The sequence below is a fragment of the Alligator sinensis genome, unplaced genomic scaffold, assembly GCF_000455745.1.
Source record: "Alligator sinensis unplaced genomic scaffold, ASM45574v1 scaffold286_2, whole genome shotgun sequence".
NCBI lineage: Eukaryota > Metazoa > Chordata > Crocodylia > Alligatoridae > Alligator > Alligator sinensis.
This window is the reverse complement of record NW_005842164.1, coordinates 717,987-733,581: the sequence shown is the minus strand read 5'-3', so window position 1 is coordinate 733,581 and position 15,595 is coordinate 717,987.

Below are 15,595 nucleotides of genomic sequence, written 5' to 3'. Positions count from 1 at the left end.
ACACACACACACACACACACACAGAGAACCCAGGTGTCTGAGACATGCACACCTGGTGGGTGCAGGGTGTACTGGGTAGCCATGTGCAGAATGGCTGGCTGGTGGTTCATGGCCATGATTAGCCACAACCACATGAGATCCAGGTGGATAACCATTGTGTCTCTGGCTGCCATGGCCTTTTGGCTCCACTCGGGAGTATTTGGCAACCCAGGGAGCCCACAGGGCACACTAGAGGTAATGCAAAAGCCCCCCTACCTTTTGGGCTCAGCCTATGCAGGCAGGCTCTGAGCCCTGCCCTCCCACAAAGGCTAATGTGTTTTCTGCTTGCTCCTGACCTAACCTTGGCTGCTAAGAGTAAATCTCAAAAGTGCGCTTCTGCCTCAGGTTTCTTGAACACCTATACTTAACCAGAATCTCCAACTGTGCCTAAGTACTAAATATCCCATTTAGCCAGCAGTAATACTGGCAGCTGAGTGCATAAAAAGCATAGAATTTGGCCCAAAAAGTCACACAAGAAGATAGAGAAGCAGCTTCTGATGCAGGGCTTCTATCCATCCAATCTTCCCTGCAGCTACAGGTTTGAGACAAGGAATGAAATATGATGATAATATGAATATAAGTAGAAGAGAACCTGGATTCTTTTCAGGGTTATGCTCCTTATTCCTCTGCCAAGAAGAGGGATTTCAAACTGGCTGTGCAGAATCACTGAAACATGCAAGCTGTGACTGTGACTTTATTACAAACAATACTACATTCCTAATCACCAACACAGGACTGTAGCTGTACTCTAGTTGACTGAAAAAGCAGCACTTTTGAAGGAAAAGCCTCCTCTTTAGCAGCAGAGGCAGAGCAATACTACCAGCTGTAACAAATTAGGGCAGCAGCAACTTCTGGCTCTTGCTGTGCTGCTGCCATGATTGCCAGCCTATGGCTGCAGCATTTTTTTTTTTTTTTTTTTTTCTCCTGACCCACTCTCCCACAAAGTTTGTGCCAGGGTAGCTGCCGCAGACACCCTACTATAATTATGCTAATAATCAGATGAATGGCTCATTTTTATTTTAACAACCCAATATATATTAAAGAGGCTGCATATCATCCCTATACAAATAATCCTGGTTTTATTGTACAAAATTAAGAAATATCATCTATTAAAATCTTATTTTTATTAGCTGATACTTAGCAGCATAAAGATGTGTTCCGCATCTCTGACCAACAATCCCATTATGTAGAGCTGGAGGGATCTATGAGGATTTTTTTCTGACCCCACCCAAATCACAGAGTATAGAATTTCACCAGGTGGTTGTTGCATCAGATCTATAACTTTTAATGAGTATGTTGAAGGACAGACAAACTGGCTGTAAATACCTCAAAAGGTGAATATTCCCGAAGGAAGAGCCCTTGATAAATTGTTTTAACAGTCTAGCTTTTGCTGTAAAATCTATGCAACAAATCACTCTTCTCGATTTGCATCACTTAAACTTCCAGCCACAGGATCTTCATATGTATTTGCCTTCAGTTTAAAGAAGAGATTGCCTTCTAATATCAGATTTTTTTTTTTTTTTTTTTTTCTTCCTTTGTAGGTACTTGCACCCTATTATATCCTGTTTCCTGTTAGATAAATTATTCCCTCATGCATAGGAATTTTCATGATTTCAAATTAATTTCTTATGCCAAGTTGGAACAGAAAGTAAGAATCTCAACAAGAAATTCCTGAAACGGGGAAAAAAAAAAAATCAGGCCAATAACATTATTTTATTTATATAAATTCAAGTGATTTATTTCTGTTCTGTTTCCAACAGCTTCTTTGATATAAATTTACTTAACTTTCTAAATTAAATGTTGTTTCTCTCAAAATATGTAAGAATGTTTTACTTTTGAAAATGTCCAAATATAGAATTTCAACAGTATTTTAAAAAAAAAAAAAAAAAAAAAAAATTTATCCTTTCCTCAGGGGGAAACATGGTTTCAACAAAGTGTGGTTTTTTTTTTGTTTTTTTTTTTGTTTTTGTTTTGTTTTTATTGTACGTAAATATGGACACATCTGCACCAGCACTACAGAATGTAATCAAATCATGCTTTAGCTAAACAAATAGCACTTTTCTTTGTCTCTCACTATTATAGAGGTTTTCAAACCTTATTTCATTCTTTTAACAGTTCTCTCTCAACAGGCTTCATTATCTTTTTGAAAATGTAGGCACTGTATGCAATCCTTCAGGAATGGTCTTACAATTGCACTATCTAGAGGTGATATCACTCTAAAATGTCAATATAGTTGCTGAATTTATACAATTTTGCTACTTAGGCAAATGGAAAAGGCATTGTAAATCCTTAAGTTTTGACACTTTAGGAAATTTAGAAGTAAAAAAAGAATCAAACAGTTTCAAAACTAAATGTTCCATTTAATTCTATACATGCAACTACTACTCTCATCTGGACTGTGTCACACTGAAACACAGAATATCAATTAAGAGCAGTGCTATATTCATCCATGGCAAAGAGGATAGGTATAGTCCAACAGAGATGTGATTTATATAGTCATTTTTATAAAGAGATCTGATTATTTTGACTTACTCTTCACAAATGTATTGCTCTTCATTTCACGCTATTGTATTTTTACTCTTCACTGTTGTGAAGTTTTTTGCTTTGGCAGATTTCATTTCCTTCAGTAGTGTACTAAACTTTTATAATCTGCCTTCATGCAGCAAGAATATTTTTCTTCCTTAGCCAGCTTAATCTGGAAAAAAAAAAAAATAGGAATTTATTTCATTGCATTTTACTAGTACTTTTTGGTCTTCACACTTTCCTTTTTATGTATTTAAATAGTATAGCAATGCTGCATGAGTAAATGGCAGAGACATTAGCTGCTGTATGCTTTTCAGACATGCACCATCAGTAGAATGTGACTGTTTTAGACACAGTGCAAGAACCCCTGTACTTTCTGAAACCACAGGTGGCTTCTGCTTTCTTCTTTTCCTTCTGCTTTTCAATGCTCTCCTCCATCTCTACCCTGTTTAACCTCATTCACTAATTGAATACAGAAACTCACTTCCCATTAGTTACATACTGGCTTTAGAAATGGGGTTAACAAAGGAAGACCATGTTAATTTTTTAATGAAGATACAGAGTTCTTAAATGGCTATTTATTTAACTGTTATAAGCAGGGATCTTTGTTTTCTCTGATTTAAAAAAAAACAAAACCCAATTTTTGGGTTAAATTAACCCAAAATCCACATTTTTTTTCATGATTAAAATGAAACGCCACTAATACATACATATACATATAGTGGTGTTTCATTTTGATCACAGAAAAATGTGAATTTTGGGTTACTTTTTTAACCTGAAATTGGGAACATTTTTATCAGCAAAAACTAAGATCCCTGCTTATCAAATTTAATATCCCTCACAGCTCACTTGTTTCTCGCTGAGAATTTCCTAAACTTCAGGCATCTAAAAGAAGCAGAAAGAGCATACAATCATAGCCACAGAGTCAGCATGGCTATTTCAGAAATGGATGTTGAAAACTGAAAACCCTGACTGCTATATTATGCAATGTAATGATACATTTCTTAACTGAACTGAATGAGTGCTGGAGGTTGAACTTATATTTTTAGAATCAAACATGGAACATTTTAACTTAAAATTTGCATGTGTATATTGTATATTTTTTATGCTATCAAAAAGTGTTACATTTTGTGACTGGATCTAATGATCTCACAAATTATTAACAGTAATAGTAATAGAATGATCATGTATTCACTAAAAAAATGCAATTTAGGGAAGTTGAAAAGCTAAAACTATTGATTCATTCACATCAAATGAGGAGAATGATGCCAGTTGTAACACAGGCTAAGGCCCCTGTCATTTTAAGAGGGGAAACCAAGAATGGCAGGTTGGCCATCAAGTCCAAGTTGAAGCCACTGTGTATATTTGGGGAGCCAGATAACAGGAAGGGGTCAGGGTTTAGGGCAAATAAGCCCAGTGCCTGAAACCAAGCAGGCAATCTAGCTGTTCATGCTACAGAGAATGGATCTCTTGGGAGAGAGGGGATGCAGAAGACAGCCAGCCAGGCACCCAAGCCACGCATGAGGGCTAGGAGGCAAGAGCTCAAAGGGAAGTACAGCTTGCACAATGACATTGACCCAGAGTGAGGGAGACTTTTACTTTGGAAGCAGGTGCTTGTGTTTGGGTTGCAGTTAAGATTGAGACTGGAAGACTGGGTTTTGGCTTCAGGGGAAGGTGTGGAGGCCATGGAGGGGTGACAGGTGGGCTACGCTGGGATAGGCCACCAGCCTGGTCTCAAGACCCCAGAGGGATGAGCCAGCAAAAGCAGCCCAGCCTAATGTCAGGGACACGGAGGTCTGCAGGCTAGCCCAGTATATGAGACAGAGCCAGGGACCCAGAGCATAGAAGTGAAAGGTGGGGCTAGGGGCTAGGAGCCATGCTCCAGGGTAGTATACATGGGCTTAGAAGTGAAGCCAAAATAGTGTTAAGTGTTAAGGCTGGAAAAGCTGAGACCCAGGCAAGGATTAGTGTCAACAGACCCAAAAACTACATCAGGGCTAAGTGGTGGGCCAAGTGGTAGGCCACCCTGGAGCGGTGGGGGAAAGCTGCAGACAGAGGGTGACACATTCCCAATGTGAGTGTGATCACCCAGACCATTGGGGAGATGCTTGCTCTGGATAGCAGGCCCTTCTCCCTAGTTGAGTGGTCAGGGTTCAGGTGGCTCATGGAGCTTGTGGCCCCATCTTACCAAGTGCCCGCATGCATCACCTTTAGCAGGATGGTAGTGCCCTCCATGTATGAGGTATGCAGGGAGTAGTTGAGGGAGGAGCTGTGCAAGTCAGGGCCACAGGTAGCCTTGCACTTCACCTCAGACATCTGGAGCACCTGGGGTGGTATTCATGCCTACCTCTCCCTCACAGGGCACTGATGCAATCAGTCAGGACATTGGTGGGCTCTTCTCCAAGCCAAGGTGCTGGATGAGTCCTACACAACAAGGAAGACCATGGTGGCCATGAAGTGAATGGTGCAGGGGTGGCTTGTGGGGCAAGCTGAGCTCACCCGTGGGTGAGCTTGGTCACCAACAATGGGGCCAATGTAGTCAAGGGTGTCCATGTGTGGCAGCCAGGCTGCACCTCATAGTGAGGGATGCCTTGGAGGGGGACAGGGCTGCCAGTGATGGTGCCACCACCACTACTGGTATAAGCCAAGTGATTTCAAAATGCAGGAAGATGGCGGACTACTTCCACCACAGCATCTTGCTGTTGGAGAAACAGGCAGAGCTGAACATCCTACAGCACAAAATCATGCCAGATGTGGAGACTCAGTGGAACTCCACATACCTGATGCTTGAAAGGCTTGTGGAGCAACAGAAGGCCATCCATGAGATGGCCTTGCTTGGGGACTTTGGGATCATTGGCTCCCTGAACAGAGCTGAGTGGGGTACCATCTCCCAGATCTTGGTGGTACTCAAACCCTTCCTCGAGGCCACCAAGCCCCTTAGCACTGGTGATGCCCTCATTAGCCAGGTTATCCCCATAGTGGAGGAACTTGAAAACCAAATGGAGAAGTTCTAAGGCATCAATGTTCCTGTGTGGGGCAGACCGCTGTCACCAGACATGGAGGCACTGGTGAGGTGGCTGAAGGAGGGGATCAGGACATGGCTGGATCCCTTGTGGTCCAGTACGGTCCACATACTAGTGGGCATGTGAGACCTGAGGGTGAAGGGGAGCCTGTACACTGACAGCACCAAAACCCTTGATCACTGGATGCAGGTGCTGGTTAACAAAGTCAGGGAGACAGAAGGGCAGATTCAAGAAGAAGAGGGGGATCTACTTTCCCATGCCAGGACCAGCACCCGGCACCAGCATCAACTAGTTTCCAACACAACAGCCATTGTCACTGTCTTCAAGTCTAGGGTCCAAATGAACCAGCCCCCAGCCTCAGGCAGGTAGCACTGAGGCTTTGGTGGCTACCTATCTCAGTAAGGATGTGAAGCCACTGGACTGCAACCCCTTGGTCTACTAGGCAAGCCACAGCCAGATGTGGTAGGATCTAGCCACGGTTGCACAGCAACACCTGTCCTGTCCATTAACCAGTGTTCCAAGTGAGAGGGTGTTCAGCATTGCTGAGGATGTTGTGATACCCCACCGCACCTCCTTGGATCCTGTTTTGGTGGAGCAGCTGGTGTTCCTCAAGGTGAACCTCCCACTGCTGGGGTTCCCCGAGCTCTACCTGCAGACAGACTGAGTGCCACACTCCTCACTCTATCTGCACCTATTTCCTTTTTTCATTTTTCAAAAAAATAGTTAATGCTGCACTCTGAGCTGGAGGGGCCACTCACTGTATCACCAGCCAGCAGGGGAAGAACATGTCCCTGCTGAGCTCACTGCCCTGCCAGGATGAACTTGGAGGTATGGGCTGTCACTATGAGGAAGCAGGAAACCCCAGGTCCTGGGCATGACCACTAAAACTGTACCCTGCCAGGGTACGGAGGCCTGGTGGAACTGCCGGTGGTGCAGTAGCCCTGTAAATGCCAGGACCAATGATCCCCTGGTAAAAGGTGGATAGGAGGTGCCATAACCTCAGCTAATGCATGTGTGCACACAGTCCTGGAAGGGGAAAGCCCAGATCTGTCACATCTTTGCCATCTGGTACTTGCTGGCTGCAGTGTAGTTGTAAGGCTCCTGGTCAGCTCAGCTTAGCTGCCTGGGATGCCAGCTTTTGCGTTTTTCACAGCCTGGCCTATGAAATTAACTGCATCAGCCTCCTAGGTAGTAAGTAAAGAAACTCATGGGCTCAGTTTACACAGTGGAATTCTGACACACTGCGACCTGCTGGACATCTGACACCCCAGGTACCTCTCTACTTTTACCTGCGCTTCTACATCTCCCTGTCCCTCACCCCCTGACACCTCCATTTCCATTTTTACTTTCTTGCCTGTATTGCATGATAGGCCAGCCTCTGGCTTCTTTACTATTCCTTCTGTCTAAGGCCAGGAGACATACCAACTGCAGGTGCTTCCTTTCAAAAGCTTCCTAAGATTCATTTCTCTAACTATTTCATTACTTTTTCATAATAAACAGATAAACATAAAATAAGCCATCACACACCATGAGTAATATATATCCAGCACTACATCTTTACATCTTGCTTTCAATTCCTTTATAAAATGAAAGGCTCTGTGACAGTTTGGCTAGGCTACCAGAGAGATTGCTGGTACTACTGTCCTAGTGCTGCTCACTCACTACATTATTTTACCTGCTGCTGTTTACAGTGGTGGGCTGGGTTGAGGCTGTATGGGAGGAGGAGACCTCACTAGGGTGCACTGACATGTTGTGCAGAGGCCCCAGCACCAGGAAGGGCACACCTGAACACACACACAGTGTCATGCACCTATGTCACGGGTTTTGTCTGCCTGCAGCCAGACATGCAGGGCCTCAGAGCCCAGACTTCCCCTGCACCTATCTCTTTGAAATCCAGCAGACTTCATGGCTGCAGGAGGGCCTAGCAGGCCTGCAGTTTTCACCCCCCTGTGCCTTAACGCACACAGTGTCACCTATGTCACATGTTTTGCTTGTCAGCAGTTTGAGGTGCAGTTTCCCAGAAATCCCTATAACCTATCCCCTTGGTGCCTGGCAGGCTTCATGCTCTCAGCAGAGGATACCATCCCTCCAAGATTTATCCAAATCACCCAAAAAACAACAACATTATAGATATTTCATTGATTCCCCATTGGAATATGGCCAAATCCCCAAAACTCTCTTAATCAGCGCCGAATGTTCTGAAATTGGGAAAGTGATCTGAATCTCTGAATCAAATCACTGGCATTCAAATTGGCCAAATCCAAATCTGAATTGAATATTTTCCTATTCACACAAGCCTATTACAAGGCCTTATTTTTCTCCCTAGTTGACAGGCAAAATGGGAGGATACAGATGGAAGGTATACTTTCAACACTGATGAACAGGGGTCCTGGTTTTCTCTGATAAAAAAAAAAAAAATCCCCAATTTTCAGGTTTAAAAAAGTAACCCTAAATCCACATTTTCCATGATTACAATGAAATGCCACTAATACATATATACATATATACATCCACCCCCAACCCAACAGACAAATGTCTCTTAGGTCAGCAGGGATATATATATATACAGAGAGAGAGAGAGACTGGTGTTTCATTTTGATCATGGAAAAATGTGGATTTGGGGTTATTTTTTTAACCCAAAAACTGGGATTTTTTTTCTTTTATCAGAGAAAACCAGGATTCCTGGTGATGAATAATGATGATATGGGGAATGCTGAGTCATGAATCAATCACATAAAAGTTACCATTGCTTCCAACTACCACATATCAGGAAAGGAAAACAAATCCTAATATCTATCCCTCAGGATATGTGAAAATACAGACACACAGAACCCCTTTTGAAGCAAGTTGTCCTTTCTCTTTAAGCTTCTGAGGAAAAATAGGCACTTAATAACATGATGGAAAAGTGCCTATTATAGTATTGCAAAACTACTTGATAATGTGTTGACATGATACATTGCTAGTACACAGAGATACAATACCAAGAAATGTAAAAATTGTAACAGAATATCAGGACATTTGCCACATTAAATTTGAATGTGACTCTGAGGGTGCTTGCAGACATTTTGGGCCCAGCTTTAGCTCATGGCAATTTCCATAAAGCACTATAAATTAAAGGCCCCACTGACCCAAGAGACATTTGCCTGTTGGGTGGGAGCGGAGGGGCCAGAGCCTGCCTACACCAGCCCTGGCCAGCAGGCAGAGGCACTCCAGCAATCTCCAAAGATCCTGCCGAACTACCCCTCTACCCAGCCCTGCATACTCCCCCACCACAACCCTAGGGCTGTCAGCAGGGGAGGAAGGGGGAAAGGTAGGGAGCAGACAGCATAGAGCTGCCAGCTGCTTTGCCTGGCCAGAGATGGAGTGTGGGGTAGGATGGAATGGAGCCCCCTTACCTTGTGGGCCTGGTCCGGCTCCCCACATTACACCAGCCAGGGTAGCTGGGTGTGGGGGGCATGAAATGATGGGTTTTCATTCCTTCTCCCCTCAAACATCTATCTCTAGCCAGGCAAACCAGCTGGCAGCTCTGTGCTAGCTGCTCCTCTGCCTTTCCTCTCCCTACTCCACAGACAGCCCTGACAAAGCACCAGCCCAGCCACACCCCCACGTGAAAAATAACCCTGGAGGGTACATAAATTCCCTAAGGTGCTGTGCTTTAAAGTGCCTTAATCTACTGCCTCATTTGACCAGGGTTAATTTTTCATGTGATTGGCTGTTTTAAAAGTGCTCTGCAGCCATGCACATGTGTTACACACGGCTGTAGAGTGCTTTCAGAGTCCAGATCACACAAACAATATTACTTGTGTAAGCACCCTAAGTTATATCATTCAGTGATGAAATGCCACAGTATAACAATGCAGCTGGATGCCCAGTGTAGGTTGCACACATAGGGGCAGTGGCAACTTGACAACCCTGGAGTTGGGAGGGCTGTAGATCTGGAGAGAGGGGTTCATCAGCAGTCTATTTGGAGGCTGCTGGAGTGCTTCCACCTGCTGGCCAGGGGTGGTGCAGGCAGGCTCCAGCCCCTCTGCCCCCAACCCAACAGATGAACAGCTGTTGGGTCAGGGTGTTGGTCTCTAACTAATGGTGCTTTATGTAAAGTGCCATAAGAGAAAGCTTTCAGTTGCCACTGCTGCCATGACCATGACTATGCAGCTGTGGCAAAAAACAGTTTATTCACACCGAATCCCTGTTGCTACCCATTGCAGTTGCCCCTGTTTCCCCACCCATGGTATGCCACTGATGAAGTGGTTCTCCTGCTATTTAAATTTGTGTGGCTGGTTTAGACAGAATAGCTGAAACTACTTCTTAAAGACCACATGCACCCAAATATGCTTTGATCTTGCAGAAATTTTGCTCTAGTTACTTCATTACATTGCTATTCATATTTTTAAAGCTTACTTGAATATTAATTTCTCTGGGATTATTCAAGAGAAGGTTACTTAATGTAATAATCTGTTCTTTTCATTTTGACCATTATATACCAGAGAAATGGTATAAGCAATTCACTGCTATAATTTCCTTTGCTGTGAAGTTTTATCACTTAATGTTATAACTGAATAGGTAGGATATAAAATATGCTAATACTGATGATTAAGAGGGCATATTTACACAAAGTGAGTTTCATCTGTGCAGCACTCTGTTTATGACATGATTATTAAAAAAATAAGTTTGGTGTGTAATACAAGAGAAGTGATCTCCCTCACATTTTCCTGTATAAAGAACTATGCATTATAGACTTTACTGTATGACTTTAATGGCTTTTATTTCCAAGTAGAAAAAAGATCCTGAATGATAAAGAATGAATAAAACAGATAAACTAAAGATAAAATTCAGAATATTTCATGAATTCTAAATATAAGGTCACAATGAAAGCAGGTTTGAAGCTTTAGAAGATTTTGCAAAGGTAAATGACAGCAGGGCTGTCCAAAAAAGCACGGTTCTGTTTTGACCTCTGTTTCACCATTTCAAAGGGACAGTGTTCTATTTCACTAGTTTGAAGCACTGTTCTCTTTTTGTTTCATCAAAACTGTTTAGTTGTTTCAACACTGTTTTGAAGGATTTAACATTTCGCCCATAGGCTATATTGGGGAATCATGAAAATGCCTATAGCCTTGTCACTTTTTGCCTGATTTGAATGAAAACAGCTGGAAAGGTATCCCCTGATGAGGCCACAAAGCCTTTCAAGTTTCAAGGAGCTAGGTGCAGGGGTTTCTGGGAAACTGCACCTTAAGCTGCCAACAAGCAAAACTCATGATGTGTGACTTTGTGTGTGTGTTAAGGTGTGCCTCTAAATGACATGGTAATGTGCTCCAATGTGGTCTCCTCCTCCCCTACAGCCTCAGTCCAGTCCATCACTTTAAATAACAACAGGTAAGTAAGCAGCACAGTAACACTAGCATCTCAGGCAGCCAAACTGTCACGGAGCCTTGCTTTCCTTTCCGGCAGGAGCTTCTTCTCCAGCAGCTGCCAGAGAACTCTTACTAGCATCCTCAGCCCTGAGGCTTAGATATGCCCAGGGCCCTGTCTCCTTCCAGTCAGCTGACTGGGGATAGGTGCTAGAGGTGTAGGTTGTAGCCATGTTGGTCTGAGAACATGGCATTCATTGGCAGACAAGGTTCTTTGGGGCAATCTGATATATTTTAGTAGACCACCTGAATAGTTGGAGAAATATATCTTGGCAAGCTCTTGGGTTGAAAAACCCTTTGCTAGGCTAAGGAAACACCTGCATTTGGTATGTGTGCTGTTCCTGTATGGAAGACATAGTAAAGAAGACACAAGCTGTCATGCAATGCAAGCAAGTAGGTCAGTCAGTGAAAATGGAAATGGAGGTGTCAGGGGGTGAGGGACAGGCTGGCAGGGGGAAGGGGATGTAGCAGGTAAAAATGGATAGGTACCTGGGAAGTCAGATGTCTGGCAGGTTGCAGTGTGTCAGAATTCCAATCTCTATATTGAGTCCATGAGTTTCTGTACCTAGGAGGTTGAGGAAGTACAGTTCATAGGCTCATCTGTGAAAAGTGGTTTGTAAATTCAAAAAAACACTGAACCTCACTAACCTCATCACCAGAACCCAACCTCCCACAGCCCAAAACACACTGAATGGATCCAGACCATGGTACAATAAGAAATGCAAAACCTGCCAACAATATCTCCAGTATGGAGATATCATCACAATACATATCTCCATCAGGGCACTACATCCCTTGATGGAAAATACACAGGAGACACCAAGCAACAACTGTGCACCAGAATGAGTGAATACCATAAATCTATCAAATACAAGAACACCCAACTATCTGTCTCCAATCTGCAAGGCCTGATCCTCAAAGGGAATTTACAAACCACTTTTCACAGACAAGGCTATGAACTGCACTTCATCAGCCTTCTAGGTACAGAAACTCATGGACTCAGTATAGACACTGAAATTATGACACACTGCAACCTGCCAGACATCTGACTTCTCAGGTACTGCTCCACTTTTACCTGCACTGCTACATCCCCTGCACCTCCCTACCTCAACCTGGCCCTTACCCCCTGACACTTCCATTTCCATTTACCCTGATTGGCTTTCTTACCTGTATTGTGGGCCAGGACAGCCTATGGCTTCTTTACTATTTTTTCCATCCAGGAACAGCACACGAACCAACTGCAGGTACTTACTCAGCCTGGCAAAGGGTTTTTCAACCCAAAAGGTGGCATCCCAGGCAGCTAAGCTGGGCTCACCTGGAGCCTCACAACTCCACTGCACCCAGCATGTCTCAGGCCTGTCAAAAATGTGACAGGACTGGGCCTTCCCCAGTCAGGACTGTGCATGCATGTGGTAGCTGGAGGTTATGGTGGCTCCTACCCACCTGTCACCAGGGAGATCCTTGGTCCTTGCATTTCCTGGAGTTGCCATGCTGTTGGCAATCCCACCAGGCCTCCTGACCCTGGCAGGGTGTAGTATTAGTGGTCATGCCCAGGACCTGGGGCCTCTTTCTTCCCCACAGCCCCTGTCCATACTTCCAAGTTTGTCCTGGCATGGGAGCTGTTTTAGAATGAACTATTGGGTTTAGAAGACTTTTTGCGCTTGAATAAAGGATGTACTCATGGTTGTTTTTACATTTGCAAAGCTTTATTTAAGGATACTCACAGAGGTAGGCAATAGGACAGAGCAGAGATGATGATTACTTTACATCGACTCTAGGTAGCAGCTGCTACTTTGCATAGTTTTCTTGGCTTTGGAGTGTCTCGGTTTTGGGGATGCGATAGCTTGCGCTGGGCTCTGCGCAAGTCAGGATTCTCACCAGAGTTGAGGAATTACTTGTAACTTAAGAATGTACAACTTATATAGCCTGGAGTAAATAACATTATCTCGAACTAGGGATTTGGTTATCTCAAGCTAAGAATTTGGGGATAAGTCATGATTTAACACACTTGGTGTTTACTACATTTTGCTGTATTACAACATTTTACTATTACATTTTACTTGGAACTTCTCCATTTGGTTCTTCAGTTACCTTACTACAGGGATCACCTGGTTAAGGAGGGCATCGCCAGCGCTGAGGGTCTCAGCAGCCTCAAGGAAGGGCTTGAGGACCATCCAGATCTGGGAGATGGTATCCCACTCAGCTCTGTTAAAGGGGTCACTGATCCCAATCTCCCCAAGCAAGGCCATCTCATGGATGACCTTCTGTTGCTCCATTGGTCTCTCAAGTATCAGGTATGTGGAGTTCCACCGAGTCTCCACATCCTGCATGATTTTGTGCTGTGGGAGGTTCAACTCTGCCTGTTTCTCCCACAGCATCTTGGCCTCCTTGGTGCTTTGGTGGAAGTAGCCTGCCACCTTCCTGCATTTTGAAATGTGCTTGCTGGTGGTGCTGGCACCATCACCAGCAGCCCTATCCCTCTGCAAGGCATCCCTGACAATAAGGTGGAACTTGTGTGCCACACAGTGGATGCCAACAAAGTTGGTATCACAGACCACCTTGGCCATATTGGCCCCATTGTCAGTGGCCATGAACCTGCAGCTGAACTTGCCATGCCCAACAAGCCACCACTGGACCAAGTATTTCAGAGCCCCCATGATCTCAGTTGCCATGTGGGACTCATCTATCACCTCAGCTTGAAGGATAGGCCACTGATAGCTTGACTGGTTGCACCACTACCCCGTGAGGGAGAGGTATGCATGATCTTCATCCTGGCTGCTTCTCATATCCAGGGTGAAGTGTAAGTTCACTTGTAGACCTGCCTAGTGCATCTCCTCCCTCAAGTACTCCCTGCATGCCTCATACAGCGAGGGCACCACCGTCCTGTTGATGGCAGTATGTGCAGGCACTTGGTATGATGGGGCCACAAACATCATGAGCTGTCTGAACTCTGGCCGCTCAACTAAGGAGAAGGGCTAGCTATCCGCATGAAGCATCTCCTTGATGCTGTGAGTGATCTTGCTTGCACTTGCAATGCACCTCCCTTTTTGTCCATCTTTCCCCTGTGTTCCAGGGTGGCCTGCCATTGCTTTGGGGACTGGGGGCTTTGGAGCAAGAAGGGGATTTCTTTTTGGACACACTCCCACTGGTGCTAGGCTGAGGAGGAGCAAGGGCAAGGGGGTGGTGCCTGCGGAGATGCATCAGCATCCCTATGGTGCTGATGTGTTTTGTTTCCTTACCCTAGCTGGTTTTGGCTCAGCAGTGCAGGCAGATAGCATATATGGGATCATCTGTCAGTTCAAAATGATCCCAGACCACACTACCCCCTCCCTTCTGGGGTTCAGGTGCATATGTGGATGCTGCCTTTTTCCCCTCCTCAGCAGGCATAGGCAGAGGCAGAGCAAGAGGAGGAGCAGACTCAGCTGAGCTGCTTGCCTCTACCTCTACCTGAACCTCCTCCAAAGTGCCTTCAGGGCAAGAGACCTGGCTCTAGGGGAAACTTGAGGGGTGTGGAGAACAAATTCAGCTGATTCCCCCTCCTTCCCCAGAATGTACCTTGCTATGGCACTCAGATCCAGATCCAGCTCCAGCTCTTCCTCTGGCACTGGAAGGCTCAGCATGGGAAGTGAAATGGGGGTGGAGGAGACTGTCATGATGGTGTTGGTGCTTGTTGTCATGGTGGTGAGGATTATGGCTGGTGCTCTTGGAGGGGATGCAGACTCAGGAAGTGGCACTGCTCCCCTTTCCTTGCTGTCAGTAGAACTGAAAGTCTCATGCCTGCTAGTTGTAGGAAAGAGGCTGCATCTCAGTTGGGTGGGACAGACTTACAGCTCTCCCTCTACCCCTGTTCTGCCCCTCCCTGAAGGCTTGCCAGCTGCCTTTTTATCATGCTTCATTTTATAGTGTGTTTGCCTTGGTGCACTAGAAAATCTGTGTGTTCTTCTGTAATGTAATCTGTATTTATTTATTATATGTAGATAACCATATGTATGTATTTATGTAATGTATGTATCTATTTATGTATTTATGTAATAAATAAAATATATAAATGTAGGTATGTGTTCTTGAATAAATTCTATATTATAATATGCAATGTTTGCTGTGCTGTCCTGCACAGTGAATAGAATGCACACTGTGAAAGAAAGAACAGATTTATTTTCTGGGGGAAAAGACGCAAAATAGACTAACAAAAACAGGATTTTTGGAAAGAATAAATTGAAAGGAATGACTTAATATAATAATAATAAGAGGGTATTAGGAAAGGAAAAGGTATTGGACCCCACTTGCTAGTAACTTTACCACAACCATGCAGTTGATCCAATAAAAGATAGCACCCCCAAAAGTCCTTGCCCCTCACAATAAATTAAGAGTATTTCATGTGAATATCACTAATAAGGAGAAAAAAGAATGCCTTTGACAGAAAAGATAGTGAGACTGGCCAGGGAACATTATAGTCTATGAAGCCAGAGAATAAATAGTAATACTGAAAAGGCAAAGCCTATTAGCATTTTCAGTAGAGAATTTGGGTTCAAATACACAGTTGAATATGTTTAAAAACTTGTGTCAAAATCCTATTTAAGCTATTAGGTATTTTGGTCTTCA